At 32.1% G+C, this 18,934-nt stretch overlaps 1 protein-coding gene and 1 long non-coding RNA gene across 4 annotated transcripts in view; one reads left to right on the forward strand and one right to left on the reverse strand.

Annotated features, from left to right (window-relative positions):
- Nucleotides 1–18,934, forward strand: part of LOC118198067 (sushi, von Willebrand factor type A, EGF and pentraxin domain-containing protein 1-like) — a 187,200-nt gene that overhangs the window by 112,344 nt on the left and 55,922 nt on the right. The gene's annotated exons all lie outside the window — the stretch shown is intronic.
- On the reverse strand, nt 11,243–18,316 carry LOC146995482 (uncharacterized). Its single transcript, XR_015043094.1, has 3 exons — nt 18,170–18,316; nt 16,993–17,102; nt 11,243–11,480 (listed from the first exon to the last, which is right to left on the reverse strand). It is a non-coding gene; the product is annotated as an uncharacterized LOC146995482 (long non-coding RNA).

Raw genomic sequence — 18,934 nt, forward strand, 5'->3', positions numbered from 1 at the left:
GTGGGTCGCTTATATTCTGGAAAAAATTTATCGCCTCGCTTGATAAGTTGGACTTTAAAATTACAAGAGTTCAACTTAATTATAAGACATACTCCGGGAAAGGAAAACTTGGTCGCCGATGCCCTTTCGCGAATAAAAATTGATGAAGAGGGAAACACTATTAAGTGTGCCATGCTCACCTGAAGAGTTATTAAGTCCCGTGAAACAATAATCGAAGAATTCAGAAAGGACCCAGAGTTTAAAGACATTTACGCATACTTGGAAGACCCTGAAAAATTTGAACATATAGATTTAACAGCTATCCGCAATAGGGCACAGCATTATGAAATAATCGACAAATTGTTATTTTACGCAAAAGTAACTAATGAAAATCAGGAATACCGACCAGTAATCCCAGCGAGTATACGTTTAAGTATCTTAGAGGAGTTACACGATCTACCTTTTGCAGCACATTTGGGAATACGAAAAACACTAAAGAGGGTACGCGAATCGGTTTATTTTCCGCAATTATAGAAAGTTGTTACGGCGTATGTTAAGTCGTGCCATATGTGCCAATTAATAAACGATGTTAATTACAGCCCGGCCGGGTATTTAAAAAACATAAAGACCACTTTTTTAAAACGGAATAGTTGGAATAGATTTGCTAGGACCCTACCCTAGGACAAAAATAAATAAAAACAGATATCTTTTAACAATCGTTGATCATTTTTCAAAATGGGTAGAAATAGTCCCTCTTAAACGAGCTTCAGCTAAAATAGTCGCAGATTCTTTCTTAAATAAATATATATTAAAATACGGGGCCCCAATAAAAGTAATATCAGATAATGGAAAACAGTTTGTTAGTAGTATATTTAGAAATTTGTGCACAGGACTTGGCATACGCCATCTAAAATGGTACCATATAGACCGCAGTCGAATATAGCGGAACGCGTAAATAAGAATATTGTAAAAATTATCAGATGATATGTGAAAAACTTTCATGACCGCTGGGACAGCTGTGTCAATGAGTTAGGTTTTGCCTTGAGAACCGCAAAGCACGATCTACGCAGAAAACCCCCGCGGAGTTATTTTTAGGAAGAAAAATCATAATGCCGTTGGATAAGCTATTCTTTGTACAACAGCGACAAGAAGAATTTAAGTTACATTCAAAAAATTATTGACGAAGCTATTAAAAGTTCTGATATAGCAAGACAAAAACAAAAGATTTATTATGATAGAAATAGAAGGGAATTGGAATATACAGTGGGAGAAAAAGTGCTGAAGTTGAAATATTTGTTATCGTCGGCACCAGAAAAAAGAGTGGCGAAGTTTGAGCCCAGGTTTGAAGGGCCGTACATGGTGGAAAGAATAAGAGAAGCCCCGTTTTATTTAAAGGCCGAAAATGGCCAACAACTGGTGGCAAATATCGATCAGTTAAAACCTTATTACAGCCGCACTGGCTTTAAAATATTGCAGGATTTATTACAGGATTCTGGTAGTAAGGAGAGAAGCCCGCCAGCTCAGGAGTACAGCTCGAGTCCCCCAACACAAAAAAGAAAGCAGAGCCAACAAACTTCGACCAGGGAAACCCATACCACTAAGGCTACAAGCGCACAAAAAAGGATGAAATTAGCACCGACAGATCAACGAGTCAGAACCCAGAATGCTGCAAAAACTCAAGTGCCATCGACCACACGAAGGAGGCCTGCTGACAAGGTTCCAGGAAAGGAGAAATTTCAACGACGAATTAAAAGTAGACGTAAACCACAGTTTCCAGAATCAACAACTACAAGGCAGATCCAAGGAGGACCAGCGTGGAGACCGAAAAGCCAGAAAAGACCTGTAGACACAACCGTGCCGGAGCAACAAGTTAGAAGAGCCAAGAGAACATTCAAAGACCCTGAAGGACGGAGAGCCCCACCGGAGTCAAAAAGGAAATTTACATTCCAGAATCCACAACCGTCCCGGAAGAGTCCCAGATTCCTACATAAAGGGCAGAAAGGGAAAGCACTGGAACTGAATGGAGCGGAACATCGAACATCGAGAAGAAGAGTAGAGGTTATCAGGTTTTCTACATCTGATCAATTCTGTAAAGACAGGATGCAGGAGTACAGAAAAAGATAAGTGAAAATTTCTTTGCTAATTTTTCTTTGAAGTTCAAGTTATATTAAATTGTTATATGTTGCTAAAGCTGTTTAGAAAATTTAAATCGCAGATAGCGATATTTTGTAAATCTTCGTAAGCATAGATTTTTATGTTAGTAATTTGGCGAGAAGCTACTAGCGTTAAATACTTTTTGTTAAGAACTCGCAAGTTGCGAGAAGTAAGTTCTGAATAAGTTTAGTCGGAAGACTATTGGAATACTATAATATGTTAACGTAAAGTTAAGATTTCGTGTAAATTTTGGTTAAAGTGTAATTAAGCAGCAACTATGACTGTTGATGTAAAATGAATTCAAAAGTAATGTGTAAATATTTAAATGGTTATGTTCATGTAGAAATGTTTGATCTTTGTGTTGAAATATCGTAAAGATTAAAAGGACATAGAAAATAAATTTTTATTTCTGCGTATGGGAGTACGGAAGAATGCAATATTGATATATATGTGTTTAATGTTAAGCTCTCCAGTTAACACGTTTAAAAGTAAAATATAAGCTTTTGCTTACCTACAATAGGAAACAGTTTTCGTGTAGGGAGTCTTGGCAGGTCTAGTGTGTCAAATTTTAACAAAGTTAGGTGTTGTGTAGCGGTAGTTTGTTCGCGGTAACACAACATAGAAGACCCTAAGTATATTTCAGTACATTTGCTGGAGAGCATGGGTTAAATAAATCTGTAGATGAATGAAAGTGCATAAAGGCCAAATAATGAATTAAAAGCGTAAAGCTAGGATTTCTTGTTACTCAAAAGAGTTCATTAGTATTTTCCTTTTTGAACTTTAATTCTTAAATGTTAATACTTAAATGTTAATTTCTAAGGGTACCACTTTATTGGAATTACTTTTGGTTTTGACTTTTACCCTTGCCTGCATGAATGACGAAACACGAATTGAATGATTGGAGAGTTAGGTTTGGAGGCAACTTCCCCTTGATAAGTCTGTCTCCTGCCTACACTACGGTCATTCACATATGCATTTTTTAAATTATTTAATTTAATTTTAATTTATTAAATTAGTAGATTTATTTTCATGGATAGATTATGCACTTGATTTGCTTATGCTTCTGAATTTAAATGATATTGTAGATTAGTTCGAGAATTAAATCTTTTACTTGTTTGCACATTTTTTTAAAAATTATTTTAAATTTTGGCTTTTTTCCTTTTTTTAGAATTTTAATTTGCTTTTTTACTTTTATACGTATTTGTTAAGAATTTAAATTTGTTTAAATTTAAATTTCATTCCTTGCAGCAATGGCGCAAAGAATATTTAATTAAATATGTATTTAATTTTTTAATTAAATTCAATTTATTCTTATAAGCATTTATATTGATATAACGTAAATATACGTATGGTAATGAACATTATAAATATAAAAATAAATTATATATGTACGAAACATAACTAACCATTCATATTGATATTACGTAAATATACGTATGGTACTGAACATTGTATAATAAAGATATTTTTCTTTGATATTTTATACCTAGTTCTATATTTGGTTCCATTTGTATATACCTATATATATCTATAAGATGATATATATAATTTAAGGATTTCTTATTAACTACTACATATAAAACCCAAAAGTGCATCAATAATGTATTTTTCAGTATTATTTAACTTCATTCTGAAGAATTTTCTGCAGTCTACAGTGGTGGCCAAAATTGTGGACACTTTTGGAAATTTTTATGTTTTTGAACTTTGTATGCTTATAGAAAATGTTACGTTTCGCAAAATGCAAACTTGTGTGTATCATTTCAAAGAGAACTTATTACTGAATTCAATACAAAACACAAAATTCAATTATTTGCAATACAAAAAAAGTTATATGTACTTTAATATAAATAGAAAACACAATTATGAAGTGGTTTGTAATGTCTAGCTTTCCTGGCCAATCACTGTTCTTGTTCTGAGAACCAATCAAATGTTAGTAACTGCCAGTAGAAGCTGACATCATGTTTACACTTGAAACAATTCATTATTTTGCTTTGTCCTGTAGAAGGAGGACCTGTTTCTTATACACTGCAATTACAAGTAGGAATTTTTGTAAAAAATTTTAATATTTAGTCAAGGAGCATGACATTAAATAAAAGAGTAGATTGGACACCTAGAAAGAGATGTAATATTATTGTGTTACGAGAAAGTGGTCTTTCCTATGCTGAAATTGCAAGACAGGTGGGTAGTTCAGTGACTACATCTGGAGTCCGAAAGTTTTGTTTACGATATCAGGGGACAAATTCAATAAAAAACAAAGAAGGAAAAGGCCGAAAAAGCTGCACCACATTTATTGATGACAGAAGAATAAAAAGACTATGTCTCCAAGATAGAAAAATGTCATCAGCGGCCATCTGAAGTGATCTGATTGCTGCTGGTGTTTCTGTCAGTTCAAGAACAATCAGGAGAAGATTAACAGATGTTGGACTGAGAGGTAGAATTCCACAAAAAAAAAGCCTTATCTTAATTTTCAGCAACGAAAAAAAAAAAAAAAAAGACTACAGTGAGCATAGGAACATATTAATTGGACAGATGATCAGTGGTCACAAGTTATATGGAGAGATGAAACTAAGATATCGTTATTCGGTAGTGATGGGCGAAAATATGTAAAACGTAGAATAAGAGCAGAGCTACATCCTGACTGCATTCAAGCAACTGTGAAGAACCCAGTTAGTGTTATGATTTGGTCATGCATGTCAGCAGATGGTATTGGTCGCATTCATGTCATCGATGGGACACTGAATGCCAGAAAATACATTGACACTATTCTAGAACCAAAACTTCTACCTTCCATCAGAGATGTCTTTCCCAACAATGCTTCGTTTATTTTTCAGCAGGATTCTGCTCCTTGCCACACGGCCAAAATATCGAAAGAGTGGTTTCGTACAAAGAGCATTAAATTGTTGTTATGGCCAGGAAACAGTCCTGACCTCAATCCTATCGAAAATTTGTGGCACCGTTTGAAAACTGTTGTCCGAATGAGGCGCCCATCAAATAAAAGGGAACTAATTGAGGCTATAATTGTTTCCTGGCATCATGTAATAACGAAAGAAGAGCTTAACACTCTTGACAGCTCAATGAAACGTTCGATGTGAAGCTGTAATCAAAAATAAAAGGTACCCTACTAAGTACTGAATACTCACTGCAATCATCATTATCTAATGTATATCGATAACTATTATCGTTTAACTTCTTTTGTATTGCAAATAATTGAATTTTGTGTTTTGTATTGAATTCAGTTATAAATTCTCTTTAAAATGGTATATACAAGTTTGCATTTTGCGAAACGTAACGTTTTCTATAAGCATACAAAGTTCAATAACGCAAACTACAGTGGTGGCCAAAATTGTGGACACATTTTGTAGTTTGCGTTATTTTATTCATAAGTCTTAAATAAAAACAATTATTGTTTATATGTCATTAGAAAATTAACTAAAAAGCAGCGACCACAATGTAATTGAAAAACAGTCCTTAAAACCTTATGCCAGAGTACACATTGACACTATTCTAGAACACTATTCTAGGACACTGAATGCCAGAAAACACATTGACACTATTCAAAAACTGCTTTTAATATAAGCATATGTAATACGGACTAGTATTGCATATACTTATATTAAAAGTTTTTGGTGTTCCTTCCTTTTATCTAATAACTATATGTGGAGGAACCTAATGAACTGCTAAGCGAATAACCGCTTAAGTCCAGAAACAGAAACGTAAAACTCAAGAAGGGTTCATTACCTCTAATGAATTTTTTATGTGAATTCAGGGCGAACAGCAAAGCCTTCACTCGGGCTTAAACTCAAAAATGTAAGAAATAAGAACTTATTTAATGATTAACTAAAGAGCACATGTCTTTGGTTAATAAAAATTAACTAGTTGGCCGAAGCTAACACAAATCTAACTAGTTGGCTCGTAAATATCGAATAGCTAGCGAAGCTATCAATGGCCTGTAATATGGCCGAGCGTAGTAACAGCTTAGAGAGACGTGGCCAAAAGGCAAACACGCGCTAGTCATAAACTCTGATTCTTTCCCTCGAAGTCAGTGGAACTTAAATACTACTCATTTGCATTAAACGCGATTCTAAAAACAAATTCTCGTAAGGAATTTGTAAGCTAAAATTAGAATAAATAAGAAAGGAGCTTAAAAATAACTGTTATAAGTTTAGGGTAAACCTTACAAGTTATCAAAAAGCTGTTGACTTCACAAAAAATTGCTGTTTGACCTTTCATAATTTAGGAACTGTCGAAATGAGATTTTTATATTACTTAGTAGGATTGATATAACTACTCCCCCATTTTCATTTTGTGAACAATAACTTATATTCAAGAATTTATTTCTCGTACTTTTTAACACAATAAAGCTCCCATTCATATTATAATTTTATCACAATGAAATGTGGATAAAATCCAATGTTTGAAAGTTTTTATATAGGACTGGAAAATCAATTAATTTTATTTCAGTTTTTGTTTATTAGTTAAATTGAATGAATTGTAAGTACTTAATTCCTTTTGTAAATGTAGATATTTATGCATGTAAAATTAATTTTTAAATTATACGTTTAACGAATTAGATTTGTCTGACATTTTACTACTACAAACACATTTCAGTGTCAGTGACTGCAAATACACTGTTCGACATTAAAAATGCAACACAAAGAAGGAGTGGTCAGAAATTTATGCAAATTTTAGAGTAGACGCACGTCACTGAGTTATGCGAATGGTGTGAAATGCGTAGCTTTGCGACGCACGTGAAGTAAGATATAAGAGAAGGAACGTGCAGAATGGGCAATATTCGTGTCGTTATTTCTGCCAGACGAATTATCGAAGAAAGTTGGTTTTTGTCCCGGAGGATACGTGTACTAGGAGAGAATGCCAAGCCGCCGTCAACGAAGGAACTTCCAGCAGATAGACGATTTTACTCATTTGCATGCAATCATTTGTGATTTTACTCATTACGAGGGGTATAGTGATCGGACAGAGAAGGGCGGGTTGGTCTTTACGTCAAATCGCAGCTAATACCCCCACGGATGCGAGCACGGTGCATCGGCTATGACGAACATGGTTGGAACAAGGAAATGTAGGAAGAAGGAGGGGTGCAGGTGCAGCCAGAATGACGTCAGCACGCGTGGATCGACGCATCCGCCGACAAGCTGTGGCGGCCCAACAAGTCACTTGTATCGCGATACTGCAGCATGTGCAAGATATCCTGGATGTTCCCGTGTCGACCAGAACCATTTCCCGTCGATTGGTTGAACGTGGCCTGTACTCACGGCGTCCGTTACCAAGACTGCCATTGACCCCACAGCATAGACGCCAACGTTTAGAATGGTGCCGGACTGGAGCGATGTAGATGACAGAATGGCGAAACGTAGTGTTCTCAGATGAGTCACGCTTCTGTTTATCCAGTGACAATCGCCGCATACGTGTGTGGCGTCGACGTGGAGACAGATCTGATCCGGCAGTAGCTGTGGAACGCCGCACCGCGCGACAACGTGGCATAATAGTTTGGGGCGCTGTTGCCTACGATTCCAGGTCACCTCTAGTTCGTATTCAGACACTATGACGGCCCAACGATACTTGGATAATGTACTGCGGCCGGTGGCAATCCCCTACTTTCAGGGGCTGCCTAATGCAATTTTTCAGCAGGATAACGCCCGACCACACAGTGATAGCATCTGCCAGTATGCTCTGCAAGGTATGCAGATGCTTCCCTGGCCACCGTTTTCTCCTGACCTGTCACCAATCGAGCATGTGTTGGATGTGATTGGACGCCGTTTGAAGACTCTGCCTTTGCCTCGTTCAGAAGACGAACTGTCGCAAATGGTTGAAAGGGTATGAAAAGCCATCCATCAGGACACTATCCGCACTCTTATTGACTCTATGCCTAGACGTGTTTCTTCGTGCATCGCTGTCCGCGGTGATCCTACATCCTACTGAGCCGACGCCGTTCTCGCTCTGTATTCTGACTTATCATTTTGAAATAAAGATCACTTATTGCTCCTTGCTGTCTTTGTCTTTTTTCCAAATTTCATCATTTTCTGACCACTCCATCTTGGTGTTGCAATTTCAATGTCGAGCAGTGTGTTTCAGATGCACTAACAATGACTTCTGGTATTATGTACTATTTTCATGTAATTAGAAAGAGAATTTATATGGACTTAACTAATTTTGTGATACAATTGATTGCTGAAGAAAATTTTGCTATAGTGCGTAAAATGTCATAGCAAGTTTCCTTAGTTTAGCAAAATAAGATTAACAGATTTTGGTTTATTTTGGGAACCTCTTTGAATTCATGACTTTTTATTTCAAATGAAATGCAAAACACTCTGAATGGCAAACCGAGCTTGTGCTCTCATTCTAGATAACACTTCATTTTTCATTCAGTTAAAACAGTCGTTTTCTCTATGAATAAAATCTGTAATTTATGAGGTACTTGATTTAGTAATATCATTTTTAGATGAGTTAAAATTTGTGTCGGAATCTCTTCTTTTCAATAAATTAATGTTATATTGTGGTTTTAAAAGTGTATATGTTCCGCTTGTATTTTCTTCCAAAACTTTACCCAGGCAGCATGCATTCGTAAATTGCACGAGAAAAATACGTGCAATTTACGAATGGCCTTTCGTATAAAAAACGTTCAAGTTGAACGTAAAAATATCATAAAAAGTGTCCAGTGGCAATTACTAAATATTTACGTATATTTTTACGTTATACTATACGTAACTTTTACGTAAAATTTAGGTATATTTACGCGAGAGACTACTGTTCATTCGCAACTTTTACGAATAATATACGTAAATTTCAGGGATTTACGTATATTTTTAGTAAAAATTTACGTATATTTATCGCATATACGTAAATCTCGAATTTTTGCTTCACGTATGCGTATATATTTAGTGAAAATTTACGTAAATTTCCCCGATTTTTTACTGTATATAAACGTATATATTAGGTAAAAATTAAGGTAGATATTCCCCATATTTTACGGTACAAAAACGTATATATTTGATAGTAATTGACCTAAATCTTCCCTATGTTTTCTTTGCATATGCGAATGACTGGTAAAAATTTAATCCAATGTATTCTCCACTTTATTGTGTATAAATGCACATTTTTTGGTAAAAAATTTGCATAAATCTCCAATTACCTTTTCACTGCATTTTTCATAAAATGTACTTATTTTAATCTCATATTTTTTATATAAATCTATGCAAAAACTTTCTGTATGCTATGATTAAAAGGTAAAATAATTTTTATATCAAATTCTTACATATCTGCCTTTTAGTTATGTACAGCAATATGGAATATATATAATTGAAAATTTAAATGCACTAGTAAATGAAAAAATTCTATTAAAAAATTACGTAACACTTAAAGGCTGAAAATGACATTTAATATTTCATTTCAAAGTGACTACAAAATAATAAATTTAGTAAACATCAATTCTGTGTTTTAAATCAATTAATGCCATCGTTCATTTGCATTTTTGTTTACTAAATTCATTTCATAAATTTAAATTTAGTAAAAAACTGTAGCAAACTGTTGTTTACTAAATAACACTTTAAATAAATTATTTGCTTTTCTGAAGGACATTTTCTTATGCCATGTAAATGAACGATAGCATTAATTGATTTAAAACATAGAACTCAGGTTTACAAAATTTATTGCATATTTTGTAGTCACTTTGAAACGAAATATTAAAAGTGATTTTCAGCCTTTTAGTGTTATGTAATTTTTGAATAGAAATTAATTTTTTTGCATTTAAATTTTCCAGTTATATATATTCCATATTGCTGTACATACCTAAAAGGTGGATATGTAAAAATTTGATATTAATTTTATCTTTTAATTATAATATGCAGAACATTTTTGCATAGATTTATATAAAAAACAAGAGATTAAAATAAGCACATTTTACGAAAAATGCAGTAAATAGGTAATTGGAGATTTATGCAAATTTTTTACCAAAAATGTGCACTTATACACAGTAAAAGGGAGAAGACATCGGACTAAATTTTTACCAAAGTCATTCGTATATGCAAAGAAAACATAGGGAAGATTTAGGTAAATTATTATCAAATATATAAGTTTTTGTACCGTAAAATACAGGGAATATCTACATTAATTTCTATCTAAAGTGCAATATAGTTAATTAACAAATTCAGTAAACAAATGTAGCACAAAAGAAAACATCATACATTTAGATTATTTGAATGAGTGTGCTAAATTTTAAAATTGTTAAATATAGACCAGGAAATTGTAGAAAACTTACCTTTTCCAATAGTTTACCAAGTTGACTCTTATTTTCCTTGAAGATGAATGTTTAATGTCACAAATATTTCATTCATATTTTCAGATAATACACAAATCTATACATATTTATTTATTAAAATTCAGTTTATCCCAAACATGTTAAAGAAAATATTAATTTGCATGCAAGTTAATCGAGTAACTTCTGTTTTTACATACTTCTGTGTTCTGTACTTGTTTTGTTTTTACGTTTTTACATTTATCAGTCAATCTTGCAATGTATTGTAATCTATTATAGTCTTTTTCAGTTTAAAATCTTATAAATATATTAGATCAGTACTAAAAGTTCACCTCTACAAAAGAAATGCTTTATTGAGGTATTTTTAAAAAGTTCCCTTTTACAATGTAACTGTTAATTTCATAAATAAGTTCATAAAATTATGCAAATTCATAATTACCTAAATATGTTCTTTATTTTATCTTATATACCAGATAAAATTTTAAAAAGTTAATTTGTTTAGGAATATTTAAGTTTTTAAATATTTATCTCATGTGACTTTTTCTATAACATCATTATAAATGTACATGTTGATGTGCACATACCAATTATTTTTTTTCATCAAATAGCTTTATAGTATTAAATGATTTAAAAAGAGGCAACTGGACAAAAGAAAGCAATTAGAAGTTGGCTAATTTTTTTATTAATTTGTTGTCAAATGCTGTGCATTTTAGATTATGCTCATATGATGACAATGAGTTATTTAAATTATAAAATTATTATGAACATATCCCACATAAATTAATAAGTATAAAATTTCAAGTTGTTTGAAGTATTATGAACTGTAATACTTGCAAAAGAAATACACATGAAATTAATTTAAGAATTAGGTTTATTTTACAGGTATTTGAAAACTGCAATTACTGTTAAACAATAAAAACTAACATTAAATCTGAAGAGCATATTTTTTTCAATAATAAAATTCCACATAGACTTCATGCAGCTTCGCCTTATTTGTTCTATAGTTCGCTGTCTTTAATATCCTGCTCGATTTTTGTAAAAGTGAATTCTTTGTCACCCAATGTTTTGAGAACAGCTCCTAAACAAGAAAAAGAAAAATTTGTAATAATTTCACACTTCAGATTTTTCAGTTTTTAAATATAGTTGAAGTATTAAAAGATGCATATAAAATGCACTGAGTATTTCATATTTAAAAATTTACATTTCAGTAATTAAAAATTTAATTTCATACTATCACACAGTAAGCTTCAATTATATACCTTACACAATGCCTATAATTTCAAGTAAAAAATACTTAAGATTTGTTTAGAACTGCAAGGTTGAGAAAGTCTTTAGTATTTAAGTACATGAGAAAAAACTTAATTTTGTATTAATTATATTGCATTAGCCTTTTCAATTTTACTCCTACATATAGTAAAGAATATTCGCTTTCTTACAGATAACTTTTTCTTAAATAAAGAGTAAGCAGAAAACTAATCACAACACTATATACATATAACAGAATACTTCATAAACATATACATGTCATTAACATACGTATATGCATTAACAGGCTATTTTACATATTTCAATAAACCAGAAACCAATACACAATCAAAAGTATTATCAGTAAATTCCTCCAAAATCAGAGCAAAAATCTTTAATTATGATAACAATGGCATCTCAGTTTGCAATATAAAATATTTCAAGTCTACATTCATGTGCATTCTAAGCAAACAGAAAGCTGAATAACAATAAAATTATAAATACCATAAAAAAGTTAAGAGCCACGTAGAATGATAGCAAGACTAAATGAAGTCTTCCTTCAAAAATCAATTTAAATTCAAAAATTTGCCTTCCTGTTTAACATCTCAAAATAGAGTTACTGCTTACACTAACTAAATTTCCTGTCTTCGCAAAATAAAAATTGTCACTTCTGTTGCAGGAAATATTTGCTGCAAACTTTGTATGCAAATAATCCAGTGAAAAAATTTTAATTGTGGCTTGAATATTTTCTTTATTAAATAAATGAAAAATTCCCACATAATATTAATTTATGATCCACATGAAGCTTTTACCTCTACCATATCATGCAGCTATTTTAAAATACATACTCTCATATAAAAGCCACAGAATTTTTTTACCAATATTAATATAGTATAAATCATTAATAAATCTTCTAAAAACAGCCCCCAAATTTCTGAATTTGATACCCAAAACATAATTCTATGTAACTGTTAATGTATGCATTTGCTTGCACATACTTAAAATGAATTATACACACAAAAACTTAACATATTAACTTTAATAAATTCTTAATTAGCAGGATGACTCAATTAAGGCAAAATATGAAAGAAACCTACCTAATGGAATAGTTGTAAAAGATATATTTAAAAAAAGCTAATATTGTTTACCTTACACATGGCAGAAATTGAGTAAACTGTATGCAGCTGGATTATTTATTAGGAATAGAAGTTAGATCAAAGTACCAAAGTCACACTAGGGCTTTAACCATTTCGGTGCAAAGAAGCATCTCAATTTAAAAAAGCTAATAGAATTTTATAGCTTTTACAATCTAGTAAAAATATTAGACACATAAACAACACTAAATGCCATTATTTACTTGCATATTTTCCTTCTTTGTGTACTTTACTCCTTAATTTTTCAGGATATGATTTAGAAACAGAGTTATGGTAAAAATGTATACTGGTAAAAAAAAAAAAAATATTGCTGAAACTGATAAGTCCTTTGAATTACAGTGGATGGACAAAAATATGGAAACACCTTGTGAAATGCATGTTTGAAAAGAAAGATTGATTTTAATGAAATATGTAGGTGGCGCTGGCGTTTTTGACTACTGACGCCACCTATACAACTTCGTAAATGTGCTAAACAGTTCAGTTGTTGTCGGAGTACTGTTATGTGAGGTTGTCATTGCATTGTGTAAGAGTTAACAGACTTCGAACGTGGGAAAATTGTTGGAGCACGTATGGTAGGTGCTTCCGTAAGCAAGGTAGCCGAGGTGTTTAGTGTTTCAAGAGGTACTGTATCGAAGATTTATTCCGTATATTTGAAAAGCGGAAAAACATCATCTGCTAAATCACAGCGCAGACGAAAGTGTGCCCTGAGTGATCGTGACAGACGATCATTAAGGGCAATTGTGACGAAAAATAAGAAGACCACAGCTGCAAAAGTTACTGTTGAAATGAATGTTGCGTTACCGAACCCTGTGAGTACCAAAACAATTAGAAGGGAGCTTTATAAACAGGGAATTGCTGGCCGTGCTGCAATTGAGAAGCCACTCATCAGTGATGCTAATGCCCGTAACAGGAAAAGGTGGTGTTTCAGTCATAAAGCGTGGACTATATAGCAGTGGAAGCGAGTAATATGGTCTGACGAGTCTTCTTTCACATTGTTTCCCACTTCTGGCCTAGTTTACGTCTGGAGAACGCCATCTCAAGCCTATAATACAGACTGCTTGTTGCCAAGAGTGAAACATGGCGGGGGTTCTGTTATGGTTTGGGCAGCCATATCGTGGTTCTCTGCTAGCCCCATGATAACTGTGTCAGGGCACATGACTGCCAAGACTTATGTGAACATTTTGGCCGATCAAGTTCATCCCATGGTACAAACTTTGTTCCCCGATGGTGATGGTGTCTTCGAAGACGACAAAGCCCCTGTTCACACAGCTCACATTGTCCAGGATTGGTTTTCTGAGCACGAGTTGTCCCATTTCCCCTGGCGGCTACCACAGTCACCAGACCTGAATATTATCGAACCTTTGTGGTCTACATTGGAACGGAAAGTGCGTTCTCGTTATCCACCGCCAACATCGTTATCTGACTTGCCACCGTTTTGCAGGAAAAATGATATAATATTCCCTTGGCAAATATACAGGAACTGTATTTATCCATTCCGAGAAGACTGCAAGCTGTTTTGGATGCCAACGGGTTTCCTACACCATATTAAGCAAAGAAACATATTTTTTTAAAGGTGTTTCCATATTTTTGTCCAACCCCTGTATATACTACAGTGCAAAGAGGGATGAAATATGTGACTAAATATGATAAATCAGATTACAATAACATTAAACAAATAACATGAAAAACTGAAAAAAGAAATTTTATTTGAAATTATTTTTTAACTCATGGAAAGACAGACAGTATTTCCAACTTATTGAATTCAATTATATTTTACCTTCGTCAAACCAATATTGGTAAGAGAGTTGTATTTAAAATCGGTGCTAAGCTAAAGCTGCTTTCTTGCCTAGTTTTATACTATTGAAAATACCGGTAATTGTCAAAGTTATTCATACTCAATATGTGTAAGATTATTAATGAGCTGCCAAACCGCAGTTAACCATCTAATATACTACATTCAACGTTATTATTTTTCTTTTTGAATGTCAGGTTTTCATTATTTCTGCCAATATATCTGTAACAGGACATAAAGATTGAGTTAATGTAGAATAGAAAATTAACTTGCAAGTTAGCACCTTTACCTTAGTGGCAGTACTTCATTCTCTAGAAAAAACATTTTAAATTATTATACTTAAACAAAAAATTAATATTTGTTACAGCAAAACATCATTAACACAATAAACCAGAGTTGAATGCAAATCTAGTTTAACTCCATTCTTGAAAACTAGTTTATTACTTTCAATTTAATTTTAAAATAATAAAAAATAAGGTACGTATTATGATGACTACCTAGATATCTCGCCTAAACTGGCAATCCTTGTAGGTTATACAGGTTAACCCTAACATAGGTTATAGAGGGTATTAATCCCACACTAGGGACTCTAACATTTGGTAGGAACAGTTTGAAAAGTGAAACACATATTTATAGTGAACCAATGCAAAACAAAAATAGATAGTTCTTTAGGGACAAAGCCCCTTTGGACTAATAAATACGAGTAAATTAACAGCTTTTAGCTATTTTTTCTTCTTGTAAAAAATAGACATACAGAATATTTTTAGAAAATAACAGTACTTTAAGCATGCATTTTTCACATATTTAACACAATAATTCATTCTAGCTCTGTTGCAATACTGGCAAAGGTACTCCTCCATTATTAGGATGGGATTTAGAAATGTACAATGAAACCTCGAGATACGAGGAAAGTATGAGCAAAATACGAGCATTAATTCGAGTAACGAGCAATGAGCCAGGCTGTTGGTACGGGTGGCGCCATTTCCCTATACGGCTCAACTCGGGAAATCCCCTCGACAGATCACTCAATGTTCTTTTATATACGTGTTTGTGCACTTGTAAGTTAATTGTTTTGACATTTAACATGAAAATAATTATTTCAAGATGCCTCCAAGAAGACTGTTGCCTCAGATAGTGCTGCAAAGAAAAATAAGGAGGACATGGCCGTCGATATCAAGAAAGAAATCATAGATAAACATAAGTATGGTGACGGAATTGGCGAAGACTTGCGGCCTTTCAACATCGAAAATCTATACTATTCTGAAGAAGCAGGAAGAAATTAAGAAACCTGATGTAGCCAAAGGAATTATCGTTTCTTCCAAGTACCATAAAAGTACTCCTAGATGTTGAAAAGCTGTTGTTGGTGTGGATTAATGAGAAGGAGTTAAAATGTTGGTAACAAAGTTAAACTATTGTTATATTATTATCCAGTGTTATTTATTAGGAAAAACTGACTTGATATTTTTTGGGGTGTGGAACGGGTTAACTGAATTTCCATTATTTTCAATGGGGAAGCTTGTTTCTAGATACGAGAAATTCGCTATACCAGTTGGAACGAATTAAACTCGTATCTCAGGGTTCCACTGTAGATATGTAAGCATGTGTATATGCATGTATGCGCATATATGTGTAAAGTATACACATACATACATAAAGAATATACACATGCACACACGAGCACCTACATTTAAAAATGCATGCATATAAACACACATTTCTGAATCTGGTCCTGATAACAGAAGAATACCTACATGAATCATAGGATTTACATTAATCAGTTTTATTAGAATTCGTAAATGCAGAGGATTTGCATTAATCAGTTTTATTAGAATTTTTAAATGCAGATGATTTACATTAATCAGTTTTATTAGAATTCTTAAATGAAATCTTCGCTATCCGAAAATTTAGTTTCATTTCCAGCTGAAACTGTATCAGGACAATCTCATTTATATTATTTCCCTCTAACAACTGAACATTTTGAAAACCTTTTCTATTCCATGGAAAACTAATGCTAAATTAAACATACATTTTCTAAATCTGAAAATTTTAAGTTAGCTTAGAAACTGTAATCATTCTTAAAAAAGTTTGATTTATGCAGATGTTAGATCAATAAAATTACTTTCCTATGAAAAAGTAATACGGCATTGAACAACACGATTTTACACATCAAGATATACTGAGTGAAAATTCCTGAAATGTTTTATTTCTTGGTATCTCTGCAAGAATTGTATAAATAAGACTACCTCCCTTTTTTAAAAAAAAAAATGTTTAGTAAATACTATGAAGAAAATTGGTTACATTATTTACAGTTCATAATTAATAGAAAATAAATCATTTCTTAGCTTATCAGAATTTATTTTTATCACATTCATAAACAGTACTAATTTAAACAAACATACCATTATGATTTCAATAACTATGAAATAGAAAATCCAAATCTGCATCTTTGATGGTCTAGTAGATTGGACGTCTCGTTTACTACAATTCAGCAGGGTGCTGACTCCCCAGACTGTAATATATATATAATTAATTTACAAGGGAAAAAGCAACAAAAATATAAACAATTTCTTGGTTTTATATAAGCATTTCTGCACATTTACAATTTTAATTTTTTTAACTATCTAGTTATATCAAAATACATGATTTGGTAAAATATAATTCAAATAATTTAAGGTATTTTAGATCAAATACTAATTTTTTCATGCAAGTCTAATAATCAACATAACTATCAAGTTTTGACTTCGAAAATTATGTTTAGAGAAACTTGAAGCTGCAGTAAATAGTAATAAATTTATTCAAAACTGAAAGTAAAGAATTCTTACTTTATTTTCTTTCTTTAACTATGGCAGATCTTTTAAAACAACAAAATCAAACAAACAAAAAAGAAATGCATTCATGAAAGGAATTAGGACTTATTTATTATTGATGAAAGGATATATTTCAGTAATTACAAGTGCATAAAAATTCAGTATATATATAAAAAAAAAATGAACACAGATTTGGAACAAAGTACCTGTGTTTCTATGGCATAAAATTACTTTTTTAATAGCACAATATCTTTGAGTTAAAGATTATATATTAAAGCAAATTTATAAAACTAAATTCAAAAATAAGAAATTAAATTATTTTTAGGGAAAACACTAAGCAAATAAAAAATTTTGAATTTCATAAATAAATGAAAGTTACATGCTTTATGTTTTGGCATAAGGTAGATAAGATTTCCATAACAGATTTCTGAACAATTAGTCATGTTAATATTGCCTTTCTTTTTCCATTAAAAGCTATTTCCTGCTTAATTACAGTATGCTTTAAGATAAATATTAAAACGTTTGAGTAAAAATAATATAACTATAAAAAGGTGAGACACATACAAAAAGGAGTGACACAAACAGTAAGAAACAGACTAGTGCAAAATTTAACAGTACCAAATCCTGAAAATGAATCATTAGGCACGTACACAAAAGAACAAACAACACATGGAAAATCACATTTCCTACACAGACGTTATTTATAAAATTTTATATAGGTGAAGAAAGTACGAGTATTAAACACTGAAAATATAAAATATTCACTTACTTTCTTCAAATAATTAGTAACTTCGATGGATTCAGTCACAAACGCCAATCCACGAACAAACAGTATTCTTTGCGACTTTACCATTCTTTTCGACCGCCATTGCTGAGTGCTGACTTCACAAATATCCCGCCACAACCGGAAGTAGAAAGTGTCTGCTTTGCCATTGGTCAGTGAACAAGAATTGCAAAGCTTTTTTTTTTCTTTATAATTAAACATATTAAGAAAGCCTCTAAATTAGCATATGAAATAAACTTACTTTTGCATTATATAAATTTATATTCACAGCATCTCTGTATTAAGGTAATAATTTAATTTTTCTACGAAAAATAAAAATGTCTGTGTATGCTCAGTGTATGATCGTAAATCCGGTTAATTTTTAAAAGTTAGCGTAAAATTAACTATGCAAATTTTGAGTTCATTTAACTGGACCCTTGTACTTATTCTGTAGATCTCCATATTAAGAATGTCTTTAACTGTTTCAGGAAAAATATAAAATATAATATAATTATTTATTTACGTTATTTATTAATTTTTTCCTCATATAAAAATTACTAAAATCGCTATATCATTTTTTCCGTACATTAAACAAAATAAAAAAAAAAAATAGCCTCATATGATTTTTATAACAAAGATTAAAGGAACTGAAATATATGTAAAATATTAGGATTCAGCTTGCAATTTCGTAGATTATTATTATTATTATTATTAAATAAAAATATTAGTATATCTTTGATTATAATTAATGATCCTTTGGTCTACATTAAA

Source organism: Stegodyphus dumicola, chromosome 9 (genome assembly GCF_044657685.1).
Source record: "Stegodyphus dumicola isolate Sdum_Otavi_A_Nest chromosome 9, ASM4465768v1".
In the NCBI taxonomy this organism is placed as follows: Eukaryota; Metazoa; Arthropoda; class Arachnida; order Araneae; family Eresidae; genus Stegodyphus; species Stegodyphus dumicola.